Genomic DNA, 24,146 nt, shown 5'->3' with positions numbered 1-24,146 from the left:
TTTTAAAAGAGGCGGTAAGACAAACACACACAACTACAACGACGATGACAATGGAGACGGCACAGTCTCTAAGTGGGACCGAATCACAAGCCATATATTTATCTTAATGTGGAGTAGGACTAAAAAAAAAACTGGTCCTCAAGTGGGAAAGAGGCACGTTCTCCCGTAACCCTCTCGGCTCCTACGGGCCTGAGTACGCTAAGATAATATGATAAATACTACAAACAAAGCACTAATATAGTAATATTTGAACCACCTGTAAGCGAATTTAAAATAAACCCGACTGTATGCTTTAGGTTTCCTAACATCAAATCGATTCCCATTTCTAATCAGCACACACATATGAAACATATATCTGTATCTATATCTATATCTATCTATATATACACATGTATATATATAATACGAAACATGTAACTACTGACATGTTATATTTAACCTAACTGCAAGGAAATGGGATGTCACATAACTTAAGCGTAGCCAACATTTTATATTGACCCACATTGGGTGGGGTTGGGTTGGGTTGAGTGGGAATCTATACTACGAGTCGTGTTATGTGATGACAGAAAAATATAAAATGTGGTGGAATTAAAAAAGACGTGTACTGGGATGAGGACTCGACCCCACGCATGTGAAAGGAAGCCTTTATTAACAACCTTTTTTTTTTTAAAGAGAAAACAGTTGCAGGCAAATGAAATTTTTATTACTTGTTTCAACCTCCAGTGTATTAGATCAACCTCAGTGTATTAGATCAACCTCCAGTGTATTAGATCAACCTCCAGTGGATTATATACTGGATATCAGCTGTATATATATTAAATAAAATCTACCAGTCACAGCTGTAGTTACTTTTATTATGTAACTATTTCGCGGTGAATCTCCAACTATGACATTAAGTCCATGTTTTAGTACAAGGCAAACTTCAACACTACTCGTCAGTATATATGTTATATATTCTATGCGTATTGGGAAAATGACTATTATGCACTGGCGTACTGACCAATCAACGCTCAAGAAAGTTGTAAACTATCCTCGAGTATGCATTCTGCTGCTAAATAATTCGATCGTAATACTACCAGCGTGGTAAATTTGCCGACGCTAAAACAAAGCAAACCATTTAGTCAGGGGTGGTTCCAGTAATTTTAAAAGTGGGTGCTTGTTGAATGTAATTTCTATTAAAACCTAATATAAATAATTTTAACGCAAAGCCTAGCGACAGAGGCGCACAGGCCCTTAGAGGGTGGCGTGGGGGAGGGGGGGGGGGGGGTTACAGAGGCAGATTTAGAATTTTGGGAACGGGGTTATCATCTACATGGGCGTACGAACAGTGGGAAAACAGTGGGGGAAATTCGGGCAGTTTTTATCTGGGTAAAATTTCGGGCAAATCAACCCCTCCAGCCCCCCTAAATCAAAAAGTCCCCATACGCCCATGGTCATCTATGCACGCTTGCAGATCCATATCTCTCATTGAGCGGTGTGTGTGTGTGTGTGTGTTTGTGTGCGTGCGTGGGGGTGTTTTCAGGGAAACAAAGCAAAACATTAAAGGTGCATTTTTCTGCAATAGAATGTACTTTTTATTAATCGGAATGTGCAGTTCTAATATGAACACACTTTCTAATAGGCTACCCTGAATTATAGTTAAAACTTAGCAAATATATATACATTGTGTGTGTGTATATATATATATATATATATATATATATATATATATATATATATATATATATAATATAATATATTACAATTATTACAAGTCTTTGTACACAAGTTCATAATCACAGGCTTGACATAGTGGTGACAGACTGATTTCAATTTATATAATTTAACCCCCCTCCCCTTGGATCCGCCAATGGAATAAGTCTGGAGACGTGCAAACCTAGGAAGCGAATGTTGATAATAATTTATTTTGTTATACATTATTGACGCCCGCCACATTCTAGATCCCCCTTTTCAAACATACTGCACATACGGTGCATTGGCGTAGCCAGAGAGAGGTGGGAATAAAAAGAAGAAAAAGAGAGAAAAAAGAAGAGAAGAATATAAGAAGATAAGAAAAAGAGAGGGTTGTTTGCTATTTTTTTTTTAATTACATCAAGTTCCTTCTTTCACCCCTTCCCCAATCTGTCTTATTGTAGGCCTTGCAGCGTAATTTTCTTTCACATATCTCCACCGCTTGGCAAAACCAGGAATACTAGTACGCCTAAAATTAACAACATTTAAACTTTATTTTATTTAACGACACCACTAGAATACTCAAATAATAATCATGACAACCACAAGTTTAAAGTTTGTTTTGTATAACAACACCACTAGAGCACGTTGATTTATTAACCATCGGCTATTGGATATTAAAAATGATTATTTTGACATACTCGTATAGAAAACCTTTAGCAGCAATGGGTTTTTTCAATGTAGGCCTACTTTCCCACAAAGAGGGAAGCACATACCATGAGCTTTGATATACAATGATAGCATAGGCACTGGTTGGGTCAGGAAAAACTCAGATCGAGGGAGGACCTATGATTTTGAGAAAGTGGGTGGAGTTATTAAATTTAATACGTTAGGCTGTCAAACAGTAATAGGCGTCATAACACCAGCAAAACCTACCAAGACAGAATATCAAGAGCACTTGAGAATGTCATATTGTACTCTGTGCATCCAGCAAGGAACGGTCATATGTTGGTTTAAACCCACTACCACCACCGCCCCTAAAGCCGCCACTAGAGATAATGAATCCACCGAGGAGGTACCATTGCGACTTGCAATAAAACTGTTCTTACTGCTTTGCAATATTAAAAGCAACAAGAATTACAAAAAAAATTATTTGACAAATTTAGGTATATTTGGTTAAAAAATATAATTTACTCTTTTAAATTAAATTATAATTACCTTTTTTAAAAACCCATTGGTAAAACAATATTTTAAAAAAAATTAAAAAATTAAATACTGAACAGGCTATCATTAGTTTTCCATACTATACATAAATTTATTAAGTAAAAAGAAAACCCCACACACAACCCCCCACCCCCACACACAAAACAACCAAAACAGGGTAAAAAGAAAATGTAAGTCAACCTAATTAAAAATGAATTTCTTGTACACATTCTAAGGAATTACACAAAACTAATCAGTCCCCACGCCAATTACCACTTTCCACGACCTCCTACAATAAACTCAAATAGGTAAGCCGCATTAAGTACCACTAACTACCCCCCGCAGTGCCTTCCAGTGCGCTACTTGAATAGAACTTCTGAGAGACTGCACAGGTACCAAAATGTCACCATCGCAAGGTGGCGCGCCCTCTAGCGTCACAGCCGAGTGCGTTCGTTTTCAGGCTGTCCCATCGTCACCAACGAATATCAGGAAGTTGAGGTGCTGTGCTGTTATCTCGAGAGATGCGATATTCTGGCGGCATGACCGACTTCTAAACTCGACTTCATTGAAGGTAATTACACTTTTATCATGCTTTTATATCTCAGGTGTGTTTTGGGTGACAAGTCGCCAAAGTTGCCGAAACGTCACGTGCTCGCTGGCAGCAGAATGCCATTCGTGACAAAACATGGCGGCGGCCGCGCGACTCGCAACTTGGAAATTTTGGTTAGCTCGGAAACTTCCTCGTTAGTTGTAGTGACAGGTGAGTCATTGTTAAATACCTGTCATTACCTTAATGCAGAAGACACATTTATCTGATCAGTCGATGTAGGTTAATGAGGTGACGATAAGTTGTGTGATGTGATTACCAAAATGAGAGAATGGGGTGGGAGAAAACTTATTTTGTCACGATTCAGTCGTTCTGGTCAACTTTTTTTCTTTCTTTTTCTTTTTTTTAATTCGTCGCTCAAGGATTCGGTTTCTTTTATTTATTCACCAGCCGACCCAGTAGCAGCTGTTGAGATCGTCTGGGTTTTCAACGAACGCAAACTTTGGCAAAGCGAAATCGATAAAAGCAGAGAAAACTTTCAGAAGAAAGTTCTATGCATCGCCTGTTGCGCGTTGGATCGATCAGCATGCGCTTTGGCAAAACCGATTTCATATCGGTCTACAGCTCGCGTTTCTCGTTTCTACCTGGACTGGGCCCGAAGCTGGAGTTTATTTTTAGCATCATAGCTGCACTATCTCTTGGGTCGTTCGGGTATTCGAGTGATTGATAAAAGTCAGGTGGGCGCCGCAGGGTAAACATTTAGAACGCAGCTTTGCATAAAATGGTCCTTCCAAGTTTTGGTGACATTGCCAGGTAATGTCTCTACCTGGGTCCGCACAGAGGAATGTGGAGTTTTCAGTTGCATTGGCATTTGGCCACCATACCAGAGCATGCAACAGTTGGTTATCAACACCACAGCCTTTGCATTATGAATTAATGGACTTGCTTAAGCTTAGTGCTGTCTTGTTCTTAACTTTGGTCAGGCATTTTATTGCCTACTGTTTGGGTCAGTAAAATGAAAGGTGTTGCAGTTGTTTTATGGCCTCTGCTAAATCCCCCCATGGAGTGTAGCTATGGCAACAACTATTTTAATGGAGTTGCTTGTTTTCATGTTTGTTTATTAAATTATTACCAGGTTGGGGTTGATTTAATAGCATCTGTTGTCTTGGCTTGGAAAATAATTTGATATTGAATTTAAAATTTTGTTTTACACATTTAAAAAAAATTAGGTTAGTATAGTATATAGTATGTAAATTGTTTTGGTTCATTTTAAAAGAAAAAACATCACAATATTTTGTGAACAATAAATACTTATATAAAAATATTTACTCTCCTCCCCCCTCCCACCCTACTACTTTTTATACCAGATCGGACTTTTAATTCAACTGAATGCATTCTTCTTGAATGGCTTTACTTTGTTTAATTCTAAAATATCTTTAGTTAACCATATAATGCATATTTAAAACATTTTTAGTTTTAATTTTTTTTTTTACCATTATAGTAAGTTTCTCTTTTTTCTTTTATTTTGATTAAAATGGGGGGGGGGGGGGGGGGTTTCCTATGTTAATGCTGCAATCTCACCTACCCATCCTGAAATATACCATTATTTTATTAATGTCAGTTACAAATGGAACTACAGATTTAATCAACATGCCTGTTTTTGCCATCAACAGATGTTCATTAATTGCCTACTGGTATTGTAATCATAATTGCCATATTTTATTATTTAGTGATCCAAACCTTAGATTTCAAGAAAATATTTCTATGTTCAAATCTGTTCAAAACTTCCTTATAAACAGCAAGCGTTTTGAGAATATTTAACCATTCATCATTTAAACTGTTTGCTCGTCTTTCCTTTCCTGATCTTCACCTTCACTTTTTTACCCTTCTGTCTATTCCACTTGCTAGCCATAGTGGAAATAATTTTATTCTTTTTGTTTGTCAGTCATCTTGATTTTTCAAGTGTGTCTGTGTGTGTGTGTGTGTGTGGGGGGGGGGGGGGGGGTCTCTCTCTGTGAGTGTGTAATGTGTGTGGTGTGTGTGTGTGTGTGGTGTAACTCTTGAGGGTGCCTTATTATAGGTAGCAGTCTGTTGGCCAGTCAAAACCACAGTATTTGCGTAGGAATAAAATTTTGTTTAAACCCCCAAAAAGGTCTATTACAATTAAGTAGAAACATGTTAATTACACTGGAACATCTGTAACGGGTGACTAACGGATTAAAGGGATTAATGTGAAAGGTATCTATCCATATGTGTATCCATAATTCTTTGACCAGGAAGAACTGGCTCCTGTTTGATTGATACTTGGTGTTGATGTTTCTGGGGGTTTTTTTCATCTTTTATCATGGATTCCTGGGGAAGCCATTGTTTATTCTGAGTCACTCTCCCACTCCCTAAAAATTATTACTTTAACTGCTGTGCCATATTTCTACAGCGATAGTTTTTATGTTGGTAGTTTCTTTAGGTGGTTCAATTAGCATGGTTAGACTGAGTTATCAACCTGTGTTGAGAAGTTTTGGGTTGCACTGGACTTGTTTTATGTCAGAATGCACAAGGACACACAAGCCTCGAAGTTATAAGAGAACACCAATAGCCACCCAAAATGTACAATATGCTTCCTAATAAACAAGTTAACACAGCTTTTGCTTTCCATCTTATTTGGAATGGAATTGAAAATTGTTTAATGTGCATGCCTGTCCTGGGCACAAGTACTGGCCTCAACTGGTTCCTCTGTCCAGGACATCTTATTTTGGGAGTATTCTAGCTATATTCAGAATTCTTCATTTTTAAGAATGGTTAAAAGAATGTTTTACAATAAAATGTGATGATAAAATTCATAAGCTTTTATTTGCGTTTACCTCAAGCATTCCATGATATTGTTGTTACAAAAAGTTACATTATAAGTCTTGTAAAGAGTCTAATTCTGAGACTAATTTCAATTACTAATGACAGATTAAAATTTGAAAAGTAAAGTTTTGCTTTCCACTCCAACAAGATGAATATCAAGTCTTGGTTTAAATGACTATTCAGCAAATAAAAATTAAATGTCGAATTTGGTTACTGTTTCATAATACATTTGTTAGAAAACAATATTTAAGAATTATTTAATTTGTTTGGTTTTTTTTTTTAATTTGGCTACTACACATTAAATAAAAATTATCAAACTGCTAACAATATGTACATACCAGATTTGGTGTAGTAGTTGTTAAGCCATCAGCTCTAAGTCTAGTAGGTACTGGTTTCTCATCTCAGTACCGGCTCCTACCCAGAGTAAGTTTTAATGTTTTATTGAGAAGATGCAAGTCATTTCTTTCTCGTTAACTGTCAACTGTCTGAAGATACTATTTCTCGCTCCAGCCAGTGCACCACGACTGGTACAGCAAAGGTCATGGTATGTGCTATCCTGTATCGGATGATGCATATAAAGGATACCTTGCTGCTAATCGAAAAGAGTAGCCCATGAAATGGTGACAGCAGGTTTCCTCTCTCAATATCTGTGTGGTCCTTAACCAGATGTCTGACGCCATATAACCGTAAATAAAATATGTTGAGTGTGTCGTTAAATAAAACATTTTTCTTTCTGTCAGATAGCCCAAATAAATAGTATGCTTGAACCTTAATTGGATACATTTTAAAAAGAAAAAACAAAACCCAGCATATTTTTAAAAACACAAACCATTAAATCATGTCCTGATCAAACCTAGTTAGCTGAAGTGTCTGCCCAGGTCAGCATGTTTGAACCTTAATTGGATATAAGCATTACCTCCCCCAAAAAAATTAACAACAAAAAACAACAAAACAAAAACAAACCGAAAAACCAAAAAACCAAAAAAAACCCAAACAACCACAAATGAAAAAAAGAAGAGAAAACTCCCACAAAACAAACCAAACAGTAAGTTTTGTTTAGCTTTAACACCAGTTGGAGATTTATTTCAAGTAATGGTATATTTGAGAAGTGTAAGTTTGTAATGTAATGCAGCATGACGTGGTCTAGTTGTGATGGGACAGACAATAGGTCAGTGTTTGTCTAATGTTCTTTGTTCTGGTAAAGACTGTTGGTCTGTTCTGTGACATGAGCCAGCAGGATGTCTTAAGAGGAAGTGCCTTCGTCAGATAAGAAAGCTACAGAATCCCGTTCCTGACAACTTTCAGGAAATAGTCGTCTTATTATAATACATTGTGCAATGCTCTTGTGTTCACTGTATCTCCTTTATACAGGATTTGAATTAATCATGTGTATGTGTATACAGGCCTAGCTCTTGGTGAGCAAAACATTTAACAAAATTATTTATTTAACTTCAAAAATGGCACAAACCCAGTTGTCTTAAAAACAAAATATTAATTATTACATGAAACTATTTTGCCAAATTAAAATAAAATTAGCCAATTATTTTTAAAATTCACAGTTGGTGAATTTGGTGAGTGCCAGAGTTGGCCCTGTGTATATAAATGTGTGCAGGAATTCAGCAGTTATTTGTCAAAACACCAAATTAAAGTTGAATCTGGAGAATATATTTTATTACTCGAACATTGCCATGAAAAGTTTTTTTTTTAAATGAGGCAAGTGATTAATTGCTACCCTAAGATTATGGGGAGCCATGTAAGATATTACCATATTGAGCATTGTTATTTAATCCTTTTGTAGTGGTCAGTAACACTAGTGGTACTATTTATACTTCCATTTTTGATGGATCGTTTTATAGGTCCTTATGTCCATACATCTGTCTGTCTTTAAACGTTGTGTTTCTGGATCTGTAAACTTCATTTCTGGAGATTGGTTTCTTAACAATTCATAGAGGAACATCAAACTTTGTATGCAGGTACATCTTGAGTTGGCAGTGTCGCATACCATAACAGGTCACCATGACCTACTTTCCACTGATTACTGCACATTAAAGGAAATCCTTGTCCATGCCATATCTTCCTTATCAATTCATATAGGATCATCAAACCGTGCATGCAAGTACAACATGGGATGGGGATGTGTCAAGTACCATAACTAGGTCACTGCGACTTACTTTTCATGGATTACTGCACATTAAAGGGAATCTTTGTCTGGTTATATCTTATCAGTAATTCATATTGGATCATCAAATGTTGCATGCAAGTACAACTTGGGATAGGGATGTGTCATGTACCATAACTAGGTCACTGCAACCTATTTTTCATGGATTACTGCACACTAAAGGGAATCCATGTCTGTTCTTATATCTTTCTTAACAATAATTCATATAGGGTCATCAAACCTGGTATGCAATTACAAGTTAGAATTTCATTCTGACAGGTGTGTCATGTACCTCACCAGTACACTTGTTTTGTTTTCTTTACTTGCAAAGGGAAGCTAAAAACTACTCTCATTGAACTAGTTTGAGAGTGATGTGGAACCAGAGTGAAACTTACTCAAAATTGCAGCTTTTATTTCAATTCTGTAAAGTTAAATTAAGGTTTCTATTCCTTAATATTAAATTAAGTTTCATTTCTTGAAGGTAAATTAAGTTTGAGTTGTAATTGTTTATAGCTGAATTATTTTTCAGTGCCTTAAAGTAGAATTATGTTCCTGTTTATTGAAAGTTAATACAGGGCTCGAAACTTGCCAAAAAATATGGTGGCCCAAAAAAATAATAAAAGATGTTGGCAAATTATAGTAAGCGAACCACGAACAAGATTTTAACGTGGAATAAATCAATGCAATACAAATATTAATAGTGGCTCATATGTTATAGCTCTAAAGAAGATCGACCAAATAATATTATTTGGCCAACTAACACCATTATTTTATATTTAAGTTGCCCAGACGGGACATTGGTCGCATTTGGCAACCTGGTCGCAGGTCGTTTCGAGACCTGTAATATGTTTCATTCTGTAAGAATTTCAATTCTTATTAAGTTTTATTAAAATCTCAGTTCCTTACAGTCAAGTAATCTGCAGTGACAGGATATTGGCGTCTGTTGTGCCAGAGATAAAAGTCTGACAAGATATGTCCCCAAACAACAGGAAACACTTGGCCAAGTCCTACAAAACTAGATGTTTCAGTCTTCGAACTGTTTCCTGTTTCGAGAACCACGGCTTCTTGGCTTTCCCAGTTACCAAGATTTCCATTGTTAATTACCAAGAATATGGCAAGACAAGTTCGTATACCATAGGTCATTTGTTTAAGTCTTGGTTCAGCACTGAAGTAATGTTTATCAAGTAATAATTGTAGGAACTTTTCATTTAAGTTGAATTTAATTGTCTGTGCTGCTACTAGTGCCACCTGTTGTACATATAGTAGGAAATCATTGTGAAGATTTTAGTTACATGTACATGAGACTGTTATGGTAAGTCTTGTTTATTTAATTACATTAGTTTGTCTTGACAGAGAATTAATATATTGTTGTAGATCATCCATAGTTATGATCCTTTAACAGTTATAGGAATGGAATAGACAGTGTTTAAGTGTTATCATCAAAAATGTTGTTGTCAATTTAAGGAACTATATTTTTAAAAATATATAGCTAAATTCAATTTGTACTATTAAAGTAAATTTCCATTAAACTGTTTGGTAAATTCATTAGGATATTAAATTTGTCTAATTCAACTTATTCTGATAAATTGGTAACTAAAGTTAGTACATTTTATATTAAAAATGTTACTTGAAAATGCTATATCATATATGTATTTGTTGTTAGTTAATTATTTGTTTCCAACATTAATTAAATCTGGACATATTTAAAAAAAAGTATATTCTTGAATATGATATGAAATGCTTTTCTTTTTTTTCTGCTAGATTGTTTTAATCACTAAATACGAATAAAAGTTGAATGACAAGTCAAAAACCCCTCAATAATTAGTATGTTTATTTAATATTAGGGATGAGAGAGGTGACTATGCGAGAATGATAGTTTTATTTTCACAACACTTGTGCAAGTCTAGTTTTGAGCAACCCATAACCAAGTTTATAAAAATGATCTGAAGCACACGTGTGTTAACAAGTTAATCACCTGACAAACAAAGGATGTAATTTTGAGAAACAATGTCACTTGTTTCTAGCTCTGTGCTTTGTGAAATATTGTAATTGCTTAATAAAATGATGTAATTTTTGAAAGTGACTTCATTTCGTAGTCTCCTTCTAGTCATGTTTGAAACGTTTTGACACGGTCCTTCACTCCAGTCAGGGCTAGCTTTGGGTCAGCAGACATTTTCGCCAAATTATCTGTTAAACTTCAAAAACTACAAAAACCCAGTTATTTTGTATTAAAATATCAATTATTTTGCCAAATTATCTGTTAATCTTCAAAAACTGCAAAAACCCAGTTATTTTGTATCAAAATATCAATTATTACATAAAATTATTTCTCCAAATCAAAATAAAATTCACCAATTGTTTTTGAAGTTCACAACTGACAAATTTGGCGAGTGCCAGAGCTAGCCCTGCTCCTTGTGATTCATAAACAAAATATTAAATAATATTGATAATAAAGAAATTATTACACTCGCGTGTGAGTTGCACTGATTTTACAAATGTCATGTCAGGATTCACATATTACCCTCGCTATTACTTGGGCAACACAAGAATCTCGACAATCATTTTATAAAATTGTTACAGCATACAAGCTTGCATAAAAAAAATCTCTATTTTCGTTTGCGCAGTATATATAGGATGTCATTTATGTAGTCATAATGGGCTACATACAAACGAAATGGGTTACTTTGTTTTGGTGTAACCCAGAGCTTACACCGGAATAAATTTTGGATCAGCCAATTTTTAGATATGGAGAGTATTTCCTTAAGAATGATTAAAATGTGTGTAATGTAAGGAATATTTTATTAGCAAAAATTTTGTAGCCACTTTTTATTAAAAAAAAATTGCAATTAGCTAATTGGCAATATACAGGGTAAGCCTTGGTAACTCATTTTTGAGTTGTGCCATTGTTCATTTGGAAACTCCGAGGCCTACCACATTAGTTTTTGTTTTCTCTTTCCTCTTCTCTTACTTGTATTCTTCACTGATGCCATTTCTGTTCTTGGTGGGTATAACATTACTAATTACTTTAATTCATTATTAGCATGGAATAGAGGTTTGTCTATAATTTATTACTGATGTCGTCTTTTGGCCATACATTATTAATAACAGGTAGTTAGTTGACACTGATCTGGCAGTGCTGCCAAGCTTAATTACTGTTCACTTTTATTCACGTCATGTAGCCATGACAAATGCTATGGAAATATCAATTTGATCAAATTTCAGAAATGAGAAAATAGATCTGGTAAAAAAGATGTTAAGTGTTTGGTTGTAATTAAGTGCTTAAAACTTTGATGTCTTTAATGGTTTGTTGTGGGGAACTTGATACTTTGTTAATAATATATATATATATTGGTAACAAAAACGCTTAGAAATGATGTGATTAAGAAAGAACGTATACTGAATATTCAAGAAACTTTAGTTTGAAATGCAGATGTGGGATATTGTCTGGGGTTTTTTTCTAGAGTAGAATAGTTAGTTTTATTAATTTGTAACCTCAATGATATAAGTGTTTGTTAACACTTAATATATTTTAAACTACTAGTATGGCGTTAGACACCAATTAGACATAATGTTAAATTTTGCTTAGGTGTCGTAAAACAGATTTTTGCTTATTTCTTCTACCACAAAACTATATTCCATTTCTTTTGCTGAAATTACTTGTGTACAAATATAAAATATTTTAAAGAGAGAGAGACAAGTAAAAAAAAACATTTCTTTATTTACTTCTCATGAAGTCTTTCTCTGGTTTAATGTGCTCCAGTGGTGTCATCAAACAAAAACTTTAACTTTCTGCCTCTGGTGCCTGGTGCAAGAACAATTTAAATTTTAAATTGGAAGTAAGTGGTTCTTTGATAGCAATAAGCCTAGATGTTAAAAAAAACAACAAATAAAACACATTGATATGCAAGGTCTTTGATTGTATCTGCATCTCGGATGTCTTAATAAAACATATCAGTCATGCATGTCGACTTGTTTATATAGTCACGTATACCACAAGGGCTGTCCCAGAATCGGGGAAAGTGGGGGTAAGCTTAGATTGTTACAGTATTAGGTGCCTTTTACTTACAATACTTGGTGTTAGTTAACAGTTACTCTTGGTGATTAGCAGTAAGGGTTTTTATATATAAGCACTTTTCACAATCAAGATAGCATTTACTGCATTTTTATGTGCAGGTCTGTCATGAATCACTGATTACAGTGGAAAAAAACTGTGGGACCACCAGCATGAAACCAAAACCTATCCACCACCAAACCCTCCAGCAGACCATAAAGATGAAAAACAATACTCTTTCCACCTATGGTGATGTGATAAAAAAAACATTGTTCACAAGTGACATTTTCCAGGCCTACAAAGTCATGAAATTTAGTTTGGTCAAAGTGAAAAGTTATGGAAATTGAAAACGGGTTGATAATTATTAATTTATTCAGGACTATTTAACGTAACACAAATAGAGATCAGCAACTATGTCAAAACATTGTAACAGGAGATGGATAATGACTTTAAAAATGGTTATCACGACTGGTACATCAAAGGCTGTGGTATGTGCTATCCTGTCTATGGGATGGTGCATATAAAAGATCACTTGCTGCTAATCGGAAAGAGTAGCCCATGAAGTGACAGCAGCATGCGCCATCCCTCAATATCTGTGTGGTCCTTCACCCATAAAATGTGTTGAGTGCGTCGTTAATTTCCTTCCTGGTTATGGTTATGGGCAGGATTTAGCTCAGTTGGTTGAGTCCTTGCTTGAGGTGCTTGCGTCGCAGGATCGAACCACCTCGGTGGACCCATTTGATTGGGATATTTCTCCTTTCAACCAGTGCAGCACAACTGGTCAAAGGCCATGGTGTGTACTGTCCTGTCTGTGGGAAAGTGCATATAAAAGATCCCTTGCCGCTCATGTAAAATGTACCTCTGATGATGTTTCCTCTGATGATTATCAGAATTATCAGATGTTTGACATCCAATAGCCGATGATTAATCAATGTGCTCTAGTGGTGTCGTTAAACAAAACAAACTTTTAAGTTTAAAAACAGGTATGGAAAACTATGCTAAAAAGGTTATGGAAAATTAACTTTAGAAAGGCAATGGAAAATATCTTTTAAAAGGGTTATGGAAAACAATTTTAAAAAGGGACATGGAAAAATGTTTTTAAAAGGTTATGGGAAAATGTTTTTAAAAAGATTACGGAAAATAATATTTTAAAAGGATATGAAAAACGACTTTAAAACATTGTACAGTTTGGTGATAACAAAGTTTATAACCCAGTGAGACTTAAATTATTAAAGGAGGTGAGATCTAGCTCAGTCGGTAGAGAACTCGCAGATGGTGCTTGCATCATAGGATCAAACTACCTCAGTGGACCCATGCAAACCAATGCCCCATGACTGGTATAGCAAAGTTCATGGTATGTACAGTCTTGTCAGTGGAGAAAGTGCACTTAAAAAAAAACTTTCTGCTGATGGACTTCTTATCAAAATCGCTCCAGCCAGTGCACCACGACTGGTATACCAAAGGCTGTGGTATGTGCTATCCTGTCTGGGATGGTGTATATAAAAAATTATTTGCTACTAATGAAAAAATGTAGTGGGTTTCCTCTCTAAGACTATATGTCATAATTACCAAATGTTTGACATCCAATAGCCGATGATTAATAAATCTATGTGCTCTAGTGGTGTCGTTAAAACAAAACAAACTTTGACTTTAGAGGAATCCACTGGTACTGCTACTGTAAAACAGCAAGTGATCTTTTATATGCATTTACCCATGGATGGAACAAGATCCCTTACTGCTAATCGAAAAAAAGTAGCCCATGAAGTGGTGAAAGCGGGTTTCCTCTCTCAATATCTGTATGGTCCTTAACCATATGTCCAACACCATATAACCGTAAATAAAAATGTGTTGAATGCGTCGTTAAATAAAACAGTTTGTTCCTTCCATGGATGGGACAGTATAATTTTAAATTGTTTCTTAATATATAACTTAATTGTTAAAGTTTCAATTCCTACCCATCACCTTCAATTGGAAATTGTTAGATATGACTCGACAGTTCCAAACCGAGTAAAATATTCAGCGACACAAAACACAGTAATTTGGCTGGAATAATTTGCTCTGAGATTGTGTATTCACAATTTAATACACACAAGTGACACGAATTTCAAACTGGCACGCTAATGGGTGTGATGGGTTTCAGACCAAATTGGCTGTGCGGTCAGCTCTGCATGACTGAGTTTGAGATTTCACCGTTTGAATCACCTGCATTTCGTTTGGAGAATTAGCTAGATGTTTGGCAGTCAGTATCCTGGAGGCGTATATTCAAAACGATGTTTACCTGGCTGAAAACCAGGCGAGTGTGACCGCCGCTGTATAGTTTATCATATAATGTTCTTTGCTTTACATTAAATCGGCAGGTTTTTCTCTTCTTCTTTTTCTTCTAGATTTCCATTTATGTTGGGTTTTTTTTTTTTTTTTTCTAAAGTTGGTTGTGTTTTGAGGATTATGCTGAATCAGAGTATGGGATTTACTCCTGTTGATATCATTGATCTTTACTTACATTGCTTTTACGTGGTTGGAGTCGGCACAATACCAAGTTATTTTTTAACATGGATCGTGGTATTTTTAGAGACATACTATACTAGAAGGAAAGGAATATTTGTTTAATGATATTTGATCACATTTTTTGGTGTCTACCATGTGGTTATTTCAGTATCTGAACAAATCTCTAGAAAAATGTAGCTCAGGTTATTTTTTTTTATCAAGATTACGAGTCAAAATTAGCAAATGTTTGACATTCAATAGCCAATGATTAATAAATTAATGTCGTTAAAACAAAAAATAATTAACTGTTTGACTTTGAAGGACTTCCCCTGAATATTCCTGCTTAAAACAGCAAGTGATGTTTTATATGTACTTACCCGTAAGTAGGACAGTACATACCACAGCCTTTGTTCTACCACTTGTGAGGTACTGATTGGAATAGAGCGAGAAACCCACTAAACCTATCAAGAGTTATCAATCCCATGATGGCTTTATATTACACATGTACTAGCAAATCCTCTAAGATAGTTTGAGGTTAAAAACATCCGGTGATATATCATCAGGGTTTCTGCCAGAGAGTAAAATGGGTATGGTGCCATACCCAAATATTTTGACAGATTTTATTTTTAACTTAAAAACTTTTAAAAGTTAACTTTTTGACAAAATTAATTACTCTTTATCATTACTGTATGGTTTCCTTAACCCTAACCCTAAACTTAACCATAGTTACTAGTGGTTTTTGTATAAATACATTCAGTACAATTGCTTAGGAATTCCAATAATGTCCAAAACTAGCATCACCTCGAAGTTTGCTTGTGCTATATCATTGAAACAATTTGTTTTGAACATACCCATAGTATTTACTAGTGGGTCATATATTTTTCATGATCTCCAAATAGTGGCAAGTGTCCTTTGTTTTATTTTCAGTGTAAATGTGTTATCATTTATTGTCATAATATTGTATGGTTAGTCATCCATTCATTATTATTCATTTGGTTTATTCTCCAATAAACGTAGTTTCCTGTACTTTGAAAAAACCCAAAAAAGTTTCTAAATATTGCGAAATTTTTCTTTAGCTCAGTTACTCTTGACAATGTACGAGTATCAATGTTGGGTAGTAGAGTTGCCTGATTTATACCACACTGTGATAATTCTATGCCGTGATGCATCCACCTGTGAAATGTTTTAAATTCTACCTCAACAGTTTGACTTGGAAGAGCACGATGTCATTGTGTGCTGTAAAGTAAATTTATAATCCACCAGAGGTCTCAGTGGGTAGGATTCTCACAGTCAAACATGCTTTTATTGCTCACTTCAAGACGTCTACACAATATTCCTGCTGTCAAATTACAAGAAGGAAATATTCTTTACAGGGGCGAACCTAGAAAGTGGTTGATGTTTGGGAGAGGAGAGGAGATGGGAGGGAGAAGATGTTCCCTAAAAAATAGCCATTTTTGTCAAGCTCGAGAATGTCTCCTGATTTCTTTTTTATTGCCCCCCCCCCCCCATTAATTTATGCTTATGTATGGCATCGATTTACCTAGCTGTGAAATACATGTATTTTATTTTACCCATATATTGAGATTACCTGTTCATGCATAATACCTATGTTTCTATATTAAAGTCACCTATATTTTGTAGATACTCAAGTGGTCATTATAGGCAAGTTCCACTAAAATTGCTCTCATTATTACTATTTAAAACATCCTAATTTCAAGACCCTATTTTCAGTCAGCTTTTACCAGTAATTATTATTAAAACAAGTGAGCTGTTCACCATTAAGCGACTTTTACTTTAGTGTGACTTCCAGTTTCATCAAAACGTCTAAAGTTTCCTCTTGGCAGGTATTCATTCACCTGACCTGTGGTGACTTTCTTCTCCACATTCTTGTGCATTCTCTTAACGTAGGCAAAATACAGCAGTGTCGAACGCCAAGATGTGCTGCCCCATATGTTTTGTCTCTTTGCAAGCTTATGCAGGAATCAAATTCGAATTCATTTACATAGAACACACCTGAGGCAGGTACTGGCAGCAGGGACCATAAATCAGCAGTGTCAGTATCCTGAGAGATAGCCACCTACTGCAACTTGTTGATCTTATAGCTCTCCTAGGGCATGCAGAATCTAGCCCAGTCGGTAGAGCGCTCACGTCGAAGGATCTTATAGCTCTTCTACAGCATACAGAATCTAGCCCAGTCGGTAGAGCGCTCGCGTCGAAGGATCTTATAGCTCTTCTAGGGCACGCAGAATCTAGCCCAGTCGGTAGAGCGCTCGCGTCGAAGGATCTTATAGCCCTTCTAGGGCACGCAGAATCTAGCCCAGTCGGTAGAGCGCTCGCGTCGAAGGATCTTATAGCCCTTCTAGGGCACGCAGAATCTAGCCCAGTCGGTAGAGCGCTCGCGTCGAAGGATCTTATAGCCCTTCTAGGGCACGCAGAATCTAGCCCAGTCGGTAGAGCGCTCGCGTCGAAGGATCTTATAGCTCTTCTAGGGCACGCAGAATCTAGCCCAGTCGGTAGAGCGCTCGCGTCGAAGGATCTTATAGCCCTTCTAGGGCACGCAGAATCTAGCCCAGTCGGTAGAGCGCTCGCTTGAAGTGCCTGTGTCAAAGGCGCGAATGCCATTGGATCAATGTTATTGATTGCATGTTGTTGTATTTTTCATATAAATGTAACAGATACAAATCAACCTACTGAGGGGATTCAAACCACAGACCCTCAGTATGAAAGTCCAGCACTCTATCAACTGAGCTAATAGGGAAATTCCCACTAGCTACTGCCAGTAGAAGCACTTTATACCAACACTACTACATAAATACAATACTTTATTATTGATTGCATGTTTTTGATGTACACTTTAATATTGGTTATATTTTTAATAAACACCTGATCATTTTTAGGTATTAAGGTTAGTGGTAAGTCCTTTAAGAATTCACCCACCCACCCCCAGTCTCGATCAGTGCTTCACATCTCTCGTACACCAAACACTGTGGTTTGTACTATCCTGTCTATGGATAATATAAAAGATCTATAGTAGAAGTGGTCTTTGTGGTGGTATTGGAATTGTCTAATTTTGTGGCTCTCTTCGTCTCTCTCTTGCTCTTTCTTTTAAGTCCTGTTTAACGTTGCTGAGATTTTATTAACAAATATTAATTTCCTTTTCTTCTCTTTGATTTTGACTTTCGTTCTGTTGGGCGTGATCTAGTTAATCGGTAAAGCACTCGCCTGAAGTGGTTGAGTCAATTGACCAAATTCTCTTAGTATACCCATTCTCTGATTTGAGTTTGTCCTGTCCCAAGCAGTGCTCCACGACTGATATATCAAAGATTTTGGTATGTCCTATCCTGTCTGTGGGAAGGTACATATAAAAGATTCCTTGCTGCCAATGAAAAATGTGGCGAGTTGCCTCTAAGACTGCATGTCACAGTTAACAAAAGTTTGACATCAAATAGTGATGTCATTAAACAACACATACGTCTTCTTTTTTCAGTCTATTAAACATATATAGAGGTTATTACCAGAGTGTTTTTCGGTATCGTCAGTATCATATATTAGGAATAAAAATTGTATTATGCGAACCTCTGGCATGCATAATACATTATTTTTATTCCTAATATATGATATTGACGATAAAGAAATACACGAGGGTAATAATCTCTTTATCATATAAGCTCAAGCTTAATACAACGTCTTTTTGTAAACTGTACACGCAACTTTAATTCCAGTCCGCCATTACTAGATATTCAAATGACGTAAGAATATGTGGCGCGGTGTATTTTTTAATGGAAACGACGTCAAACTCGAACGACGTCATTTTGGATGTCCTTACATCAAAATAAAGTTATGCCTAACGTTTTTTGTTTTCTGAACGCTGGACAGCTTTCACTATCAAATTGCCATTGAAATGTTTTTATTTGATGACTATGAATGCATACGTCAATCATGGAGTGCATGTCACCCAAGTACGTTTGCTTAAATGTCAATAAACCTAGTGCCGAGACCTCGACTAATTTACATCTAATTTGCAAAGTTATCAAATTCTTAAAGTATGTGATCTAAAAATATCACATACTTTGATTGCACTGAAAATGTAAGATATTATATGATAAATATATATATCTTATTCATTTGTATGTTATTCCCTCCTGTATCATGAATGTATGTTATTTATTCCACCTATTTATAAAACTCAGTATTTTTCCTGTTTTTCTCGTAACTAACAGTATTAACACCATACCATCCCTTCCTATTTTATCTCCGGTCTTTTACTTCATATGGTTTCACACACTAAAAATCAAGGATTTGCCTCTGGCCAAATGAATCTCGGCTTGCTTTGAATTCAATACTTTATGCATATATCATTACAGATCAAAGTGTTCACGTCATGCCATAGAATCCCAAATACCTGTTGCTTGTGCTTCTAATGTATTGTGTAAGAAATGGGTGAAATTACTGGATGCCTTATGCGTCTGAATATTGCACTTTTATTCAATTTCCCCATCATTAAAATAGTTTTTTACTTGATGTTGGGTGAGTTGAGGTACCAGTGTAAACTGTCGAAGGCACCGAGGCGTGTCCTGAGTAAGAGTAAGAGACTTCCACTTACATCCATCATGATTGATAGCAATCTAACAGACACCGGAATTTGGGACATGCATCGCCAACTTGGAAACCTTCCCAAATCAAATAATCGTTATAAGGAGACCCTGGTACCTAGCACTACATGTTCTGATGGAAATGTTTATAATAAATTTTTTTTTTTTTTTTTTTAAGTGTTTTCTTTACTTGTTTAAATATTACCTTTTTCACAAATAAAATGTTGTAGTGATCTTTATGTTAAATGGAAAAAGCACTATAAAGTCTTGTATATTAGCCAATTACTATTATTATTATCATTTTAAAGTCAGCAACTTGACATTGAAGGAAGAAAGGGTAAATGAAAATTTTGTCTGAATCTTGATTTATTACCAAGATTAAAAAATATATATATAATAAAAAAAAAATATATTGACAGGGTTTCTGCCATAAAGAAATTTTTGGGTATGGCACTATGAAATTGAATATTTACAATGTGTGTGCTGAATGCAACCACAATTGACAGTGGGTATGGGGGCCTCCCCCAGAAAGAAAATGGGTTAGGGTTAGGGTTAAAAAATCATATAGTAATAATAAGAGTCATTTAAAGAAATAAAATCTGCAATAACATTTGTGTATGGCACCATACCCGTTTTACCCTCTTGCCCGATAGATTTATGAAATCTGAAACACGTTTTTGGCCAATTCTTCACATGTCTTATCAAGATGTAATATTTACTGATTACAGAGTGTAGATTTAATTTGAATATTATTGCATACAGGTATGGTACCCTAGCTTTTTAAAATAAATTTTGTAAGTTATTTAACACATTTGTTCCTATACCTAATTTAATGCTGGACAAGGCACCAGATTAAAGTGTCTTTTAGTTAAGAGGATATTTTATATATTGCTATCTGAAGTGGAAAACTCATTTGAAGAAAATTAAAGGTGATATATTATGTGTTTGTGACGCTTTTTACAAGTGTTGCTGTTTTTAGGTGTGATCGTGTCTTTTTTTCCCCTGCCACTAACAGGTGTGTTTGGATCACAAGTATTACAGGGGACAGATAACACTCACTATTTTACCAGTGTCATAAAACTGGCAGTTCCAGCAGTGCATTCAACTGACTGAAATTTATTGAATTACTGTCAAACGTAGCCCAGTGGTAAAGCACTCGTTTGATGTTGGGTTGGGATCGATGCCCGTCGGTGGGCCCATTCGGCTATTTCTCGTTCCAGCCAGTGCACCACAACTGGTATATCAAAGGCCGTGGTATGTGCTATCCTGTCTGTGGGATGATGCACATATATAAAAGATCCCTTGTTACTAATGGAAAAAATGTAGCGGGTTTCCTCTCAAAATTAACAAATGTTTGACATCTAATAGCTGATGATTAATAAATCAATCTGCTCTAGTGGTGTCGTTAAAGAAAACAAACTTTTAAACTTTTTACTGTCAAAATCATACAAATACAAATCATTCCACTTAAATAAAGAATCTTGGATTCAAATGAAGTACAGAAATTATTTGAGTGGATTCAGGTTTTTCTTTTCTAACACTCACAATTAACAATTAAATAAAGTAATTTGGCATTATTTCCTTTAATTTCTAGCAGATTTGCCACCCACACATAGAATTTTTTTTGGGGTGCCTTATACTCCTTTTCACTACATTTTTACATTAGCAGGGATCTTTATATGCACTTTCCAACAGACAGGACAGCACATACTACGGCCTTTGATACACCAGTCTTGGGGCACTGGATGGGATGGGGAAAAGCCAGTGGATCCACAAAGGAGGTTTGATCCTGTGACCCAACCACCTCAGGCAAGTGCTCGGTCTATGTCGACTGAACTGAATCTTATTCATTGGGGATCAACAATATTTCAGATTGTTTGCATAAGAAACAAAAATGCTAAATTACTGCTAAGTTTGTTTGATTGCCTTTTGTATAGTTTTTTTTGGCCAAACTACAGTAATAACAATGGGGGTGGGGATGGGGTTGTTTTTTGTTGTTTTTTTAGGGGTTTTTTTGGTAGCGGGGTGGGGGGTGCAGTTTCTTTGTTCAGTTTAAAACTGATGTGATATTTCCCCCAAGTTTTTTGTTGTCTGATTTCACCTTTTTTCGTAAAATAGTTTTCACAAAGTTTACCGAATTTGATCAGAAATACTAAAAAACCCACAAAAAACCTTGATATAGAGTTTTCATCTTTTTTATGATCAGTTCGGCTTTTTTAAATTTTCAAATTGGTATTGTATCCCTGATTACAACATTCAGCAATTAACGGGACGGGCTGTGAAAGTTGAGCATCGCGTGGCAGCAGTGTGTTGCAGCGGATCATGTTTTTATTGAATTTCACTGCTAGAATAGGTACTGCCTTCCTGGAACTGCCATATTATGTTCCTTCACACGCACAGCTGTTCCGTGCGGCAGAAAAATCGTTGGCGAGAATTGTACTTTATGGATTTGCATTTACTGCCAGCAGGATTATTTAGTGCTGTGGAAATATTGAACTTTTGTCAAATTGGCAGATGTACGTTGGTGTTGGAAATTTTATCCATAATTACATGTACATGTTTGTGCCGAAGGAAAATGAATAATGCTGTGTTTGGATAACGCCACGTAGACACCACCACATGGTGCAAACTTCTATTGTCCCTGGTGGAATCGGAAAATGTCGGGACGAGAACGTACAAGTTACAAAGACATAATAGGGCCGAATTTACAAAGTCTGTTTTTTGACTTGCATGCGTCTAACTACATTGACATGTATATTTACAATGCTTAAAGTTAAACACTCCCAAAACAGGCATCATAAATTTGGCCCATAATTTTCAGATGACTTAAGGGATGGGGCGGAATATAGTTATTTTGTACAGTCACCAACGCTCTACACAAGCTTTTTTGTGGGGGGTTTCAAATTGAGTTTTGACCAATAAATATGCATATTCTTCTATCATTTAACAAATGTTGAAGTGACCATATTAGTATGTTGTTGGTTTTCATCTAGGATGCAACTTTATTATTAGCAATCTATAATTCTAAAGATATTAATTTTTTTAATAAAAAGAACAAAACATTGGAAAACAATTTGTTGTCCAAAATGTTCTGGCTTATGTTATATTTATGTGTGTTCTGTCTGTCCGTTTGTGTGTCTGTCTATGTGTGTATCTGTCTGTCTGTGTCTTTCTGTGTTTCTGTCTGTGTGTTTGTCTGCATGTCTATCTGTCTTGTCTGCATCTCTGTCTGTCCATGTCTCTGTCTGTCTTGTCTGTATGTTTGTGTGTGTACATGCATATGTGTGCCCAGATAATATATATGGTAGCTATATATGTAATTGAAATATAATTAAGATTCTAATCTTGCAAGTAATCCACTATATACTGAGTGAATCAATGGGTTTATTATGGAGAATGGTGTTTACCGTGTAAGTTTTGTAGATAATGATGAATTGATCGGCTGACAAATGGACAGGTGATAGACAGGGTGTGATGTGCAGCGGTATAAACAGGTCACCAAATGCTTCCATCAGCTTATCAATGGAATGTTTGTGTGGTGACACCCCAGCACATTGTGTAATCAGTAAAAGTTAAAATTTGTTTTGTTTAACGACACCTTGAAAGCAACTAATCATCGGCAACTAATGTCAAACATTTGGTAATTTTGACATATGGTCTTGGAGAGAAAACTTACAACATATTTCCATTAGTAGCAAAAGATCTTTTATATGCACCATCCCACAGACAGGATAACACATACCACAGCTTTTGATATACCAGTTGTGATGCACTAGCTGAAATGAGAAATAACCCATTGGGCCCCACCAACGGGGATCAATCCTAAACCGGCCGTGTAATTAGTAGTTACTAGTGTCTGATGTAGTAGTTGTAAAACATGACACTTGGTAGATTACAAGAAAAACACAGTGCCTGTAAAATAATCAATTCTTTATTTAATATCAGCAGAAAGTTATATTTTTGTAACACTGCCTTAAAAATTCAGTATACCAGTTATGGTTATTGGTTGGAATAGAAAATAAGCAAAATATTAATATGTAAGTGAAAGAAAGAAATGTTTTATTTAACGATGCACTCAACACATTTTATTTACGGTTATATGGCATCAGACATATGGTTACGGACCACACAGATTTTGAGAGGAAACCCGCTGTCACCACTACATGGGCTACTCTTTCCGATTAGCTGCAAGGAATTTTTTATTTGCGCTTCCCACAGGCAGGATAGCACAAACCATGGCCTTTGTTGAACCAGTTATGGATCACTGGTTGGTGCAAGTGGTTTACACCTACCCATTGAGCCTTGTGGAGCACTCACTCAGGGTTTGGAGTCGGTATCTGGATTAAAAATCCCATGCCTCGACTGGGATCTGAACCCAGTACCTACCAGCCTGTAGACCGATGGACTAACCACGACGCCACCGAGGCCGGTTTATGTAAGTAAATATACATGTATATAAAGTGCTCGCCTGAGGTCTTTGGTTGTAGAATCAAACCTACTATGTGAACCCATTCTCTGGTATATCAAAGGCTATGGTATGTTCTGCACCGTCTTGTAAAAGTGCAAATAGCCGATCCCTTGCTGCTGATGAAA

At 35.9% G+C, this 24,146-nt stretch overlaps 1 protein-coding gene across 1 annotated transcript in view; it reads left to right on the top strand.

Moving 5' to 3' along the window:
- Nucleotides 1-3,334: 3,334 nt before the first annotated feature.
- The window catches only part of LOC121388158, a 74,628-nt gene continuing 53,816 nt past the window's right edge, over nucleotides 3,335-24,146 (top strand). Inside the window, exon 1 of the mRNA XM_041519396.1 lies at nucleotides 3,335-3,445. The gene's annotated coding sequence lies outside the window, so the exon portion shown is untranslated. The remainder of the gene's footprint in view (nucleotides 3,446-24,146) is intronic.

Source organism: Gigantopelta aegis, chromosome 14 (genome assembly GCF_016097555.1).
Source record: "Gigantopelta aegis isolate Gae_Host chromosome 14, Gae_host_genome, whole genome shotgun sequence".
Classification (NCBI taxonomy): domain Eukaryota; kingdom Metazoa; phylum Mollusca; class Gastropoda; order Neomphalida; family Peltospiridae; genus Gigantopelta; species Gigantopelta aegis.
Note: the sequence above shows the minus strand (reverse complement) of the source record. Positions and strands in the feature narration are given on the sequence as shown.